This window comes from Helianthus annuus, chromosome 12 (assembly GCF_002127325.2).
Source record: "Helianthus annuus cultivar XRQ/B chromosome 12, HanXRQr2.0-SUNRISE, whole genome shotgun sequence".
Taxonomy (NCBI): domain Eukaryota; kingdom Viridiplantae; phylum Streptophyta; class Magnoliopsida; order Asterales; family Asteraceae; genus Helianthus; species Helianthus annuus.
Window position 1 is genome coordinate 156,433,893 of NC_035444.2, and position 4,534 is coordinate 156,438,426.

General features: G+C 35.2%; 1 long non-coding RNA gene across 1 annotated transcript; it reads right to left on the reverse strand.

Moving 5' to 3' along the window:
• Positions 1 to 1,852: 1,852 nt before the first annotated feature.
• On the reverse strand, positions 1,853 to 3,999 carry LOC110897182. The gene is made up of 2 exons (XR_002568515.2): positions 3,728 to 3,999; positions 1,853 to 3,644 (listed from the first exon to the last, which is right to left on the reverse strand). It is a non-coding gene; the product is annotated as an uncharacterized LOC110897182 (long non-coding RNA).
• Between the last annotated feature and the right edge of the window lie 535 nt (positions 4,000 to 4,534).

Consider the following 4,534-nt stretch of genomic DNA (forward strand, 5'->3'; position numbering starts at 1 on the left):
AAGTGACAAAAGTTGTGAAGTTAAATTGCAAATAATGAAAAGTTTTGAGTTAAAGTTAAAAAAACAAATTATGCAGGGTTAAAATTGTAAAAGATACAAACCTTTGGGTTAAAACTAAAAAGTCAAGTTTTTTTTTTTGAATAATGTGCAAAGCATAATGTACAAGTCCTTATGCATAGAAAACTTGGTAATTTATATAGGTTTTAATGATATTTTGAGGGTGAGAGAAAGCTTTGGGACATCAGTCCTACTATGGGGTATGGAGCGAGGTTGTGGCGTGGGTTGGGTACAAACGTCCAAGTCACCACCCTGGGTGGGCTTGGGTTTCAGCGTGGCCCCTTGGGCGTGGGTTTCAGCCCGGGCGTTGGGCGGGGCTATCAAGATGACATGGTGGGATCTCATTGGCCAAGACAAGTAGCCATTTGGGCTAGTCGTTGGCCAACGGCTATGTGTTTAAAAAAATTATGTTGGAGACGAGAGAAGATAAATAACAAATATTTCAAGCATTTTAGGAATTTTTTTATGTAATTTAAAAAAAAACATTATTAAAAAATATAAATTTGTTTATAAAAAATATAAATATGGAGCTTTGGGCTGGCCATGCCCCAAACCTCCGCCCCACCATACCGTCTTCAATGTGGGTCAGCCCTGCGAAGCCCACCCAAGCCACGTGTCGGGCACGCCCCAAAGCCCCGCCCTACCATACCCCACGGTTTAAGTTTGATTCCCACAAAAGGGTTTTCCTAGATTTATTGAGAGATGGTTTAGCTTGTGGCATGATAATACTTCAATAGTCTGTATAGGCATTATAGCCTAATGAAGATGATATGATCAAGTGATTCCACTGTGGCACGATGAATATGATACTCCAATAAATGTTAGTGATCCAATTTTGTCGTTCAAAAAAATTTAATATCATGGATAACTACCCTCTTGAATCATTAGTTAAATTGTTAATTATCTTTTATTTTATTATTTTTAATATCACATAGATTATAGAAGTTGCACGGATTGTGATAAGTGAATGTTCTGCGAATAGTTCGTGAACCTTCGGCAAAAAGTTTGCTTATGTTTGTTTGTTTGTTTTATAAATGAATGAACACGAACAATAAATTTTGTTTGTTAAGTTAAACGAGCGAACATGAACAGAGGTTGGTTGGTTGGTTCGTTATGTTCGTGAACGTTCGGTAATGTGTTTCTATATGTTTGCTCATATATGTTTCTTTGCGTTGGTGAACGTGAAGATTCGATAATGTGTTCATTTGTATTTGTTCAATTAAAGGTTCTTTATATCTTGTATTCTTGTTTTATGGTTTTTAGTTTTTAAAATTTTGAAACTCTAGTTATGCTACATGTCTCCCTCAGCATTTCTTATTTGACCATTTGAGTTTCAGTTTGTATCAAAATCTTTCCAAACTTCTTAATTTTGTGTTAATCATGTTTCTAATAATTATGTCAACTGTGTTCGGATAATATTGTTAGGTGCTTATTTATTTTTTGGTAGATTCTTCGTAATCTTTGCGATGAAAAAATACAAATTTTATTCTAAAATGACTATATGTTATTGTGCTTCTCTTTTAAATCGACCAAGACTATAAACCTTCATAATTTTTTAACGCATAGATCTTTCTAATGTTGTTTTAACATTAGCCCAACATCATTTGCATAAGCCCAACTTGTTAATTTGGATTTAACATCCGACTTCTCTTCTATTTCCAAGATTACACAACTAGCTATTCAAATAGTACTCTCCAATAAGGTTTAACCTATATGTTCCAACTTGGGTATTATTAGTGGTCAATTTATAATACCACACGCACACACACCTTGATTCAAATAGACATTTTACTCATTTGTGCAAGGTAAACGTATGAACTAAAACAATAGTTAATCAAACATCCCAAGAATTCTTTATTTGCACGCTAATATATATCAACGAGTGATCTCTTAGTACATAGATTCCCACAATCAAAACTGCATGATTACCTTCACACGGGGGGTACCTTCCACCGGAAAGGACATTGTTCTAAAGATCTTGCTGCTATCGAAGGTTTTCAGAGTGAATGCATATTGCAACTACCAACCATTGGCAGTTTTGGGCCATCAGGCCCAAAATTCCTTGTGAGTGCCTTCAATTTGGCTCAATAACAGATTGACACGTGGATTGGTGGTGCAACCTGTATCGTGGTCCAATACCATAAACAAACCGATGTCGACCTATCCACCTTTATGCAACCTCCCTGTCTTGAAGCACTTCATCCATCAAAATGTTTTCTATAGCCTCAACGGTTTTAACAAATACTAGGGGATTATGGATTAAAACGAGGTTTTTGTTTTCTAGCCCATTCTTCATCTTGAATAGTATCGTTAACATCTAGCCGAAAGCGTAAGCCATGCATGTATTACTCTTCCCATGATTCAAAACTCGTGGGTATAAAGGCAGTATATAACCTCTGTAACCCTTTCTCAACATGTTAAGCATTATGAGATTATCGAAAAGAATCTTGAAATTGTCGATGAATGTGGTTAAGGTTCGACGGAAATGATACTCGGTTACGAATCTTGATTTCCAAGAATTTTGAAACTATTGAATTGGGGATGAATGAGGTGTGGCGATGGTGGCTCAATTATGGTGATGCGACAGTAACAACGGTGGTGACCGAACGTGAATGTGGTATGAAATTATGAAACTTGAGAGAATATTTGAAACTGATTTTGAATAATAACGATGAGATATACAATTTCAACGACTTACTTGCCAAGCAAATATGGGATCAGAGGATTTAGAAGCTTGCCCAGTAGTAGTTACCCTAGTCGACCTCCAAACAGGATGAGAGGCCTTCTTAACACCCGAAATTCAATTGTTGGCTAAACAGGAACGCTGACAAAGTCACCAGCAGAAGGCACATGTTTAATACAACGGGAAATAGGAGGACGATCCCACGGAACCTCCTTTAACACCATATCAACTTCTAGGGGTGAGCAAATTAACCGCCATAACAAATAACTGACATAACCGAACCGCTAATAACGGATAACCAATATAACCAATGGTTATGGTTATGAAACTTTGTATAACCGCTCAATCGGTTATAGTTATGGTTATGGTTATAAAGCTTTGGTTAACTGATATAACCGAAACCGAACTTGTAATGTTAAGTTTATATAATTGATTTATATTTTACATAATCATATAGAGAGTTTTCACTAAGATAAAAGTATGTTAGTAACAAAATGATATTGATGTAGATGTCCTTTATTTTGATAAAGAAGTAAGGTGGTATGACCATAATTTTTTTGTTTGAGAATTACCTTATTAAAAAGAACCCTAAATCGTTATTTTAACCAAAAAGTTAAGTCTTTGCTATCTTATAAAAAAGGCTCAAGCTAAGTTCAAATCGTGCACAACCCTATTTATTTCAAACCTTGCTTGGTTACTTAACCGAAATTAACCAAAACCGAACCATAACCGACTTCATAACCGATTACTATAACCAAAGTTTGGTTATGGTTACCAAACTCTATAACCGAAACTAGCGGTTATGATTATGGTTAATGGTAAAAACCAAACCAAATCGACACATGCACACCCTTATTAGCTTCAGTCAAGTCAACAAGCATGATAAAATCCAAGCCACTCATCTCTGCAAAATAGAAACATACAAAAAAACACATTAGAAACAAGAAGCTTGATAACAAGAAAAATACACTACAAAAGGGGACATACTCTTCCCATCAACAACAAAAGAAGGCACATACGACTGATCAGTCCACTTAGCATTAATCCTTAACAACACGAGGAACGCTTCAGGATAAGCCCTAAGCTTGGAACGGGTCAATCCCATGCTCAAACAAAACATAGCAACATCGGAATGAGATAGCTATGAAAACTGTATTGCAATATCGTTTTTTGCACTAGTAGCCATGACAAACGAGAATCGAGAGAGACTTACCAATTTATAAGAAGCAAAAGATACCGCCGGAAAAATAAAAACCACGAAAAACAAAGGGTTTTTGTATAGAAAATTGAGGGAAGATGAAGAAACTAAGGTAGTTATACGGTTACTAAAGGATCTTTAATTCGAATTTTGACAGCTGGAATGATACTTTTCTTGCTGCAAACGTTTCATCAGTTATGTCGAAGCCGCCCAATGCATGTTGCATGTGCAAATAAGGACAATAAAGGTACAAGGGGTACAATAATAAAAGACAAAGAACTTTTTACACAACAATTTCCACACCTATACAACTTTGAGCTAGTGTAATGTATGGAAATTTAAAAACTCTAAAGTAATAAATTTTCAAATTTTTATATCAAACCCTATACAGTTTATAATCGATTAAATGATTAGAGACAAATTAATGAGCATTTCTTCTAACAAATGTTCGTTATTAGTTTTCACATGTTAAAAAAATAGTAATTAATGGAGATAATTATAGTTATAACAAAAATAGATTTAATTGGTTGGATTGGTTTTTGGATTTGATATTTGTAAGAGAGTGACACGCCAGTAGGGCCGTTTATTTTTATCCA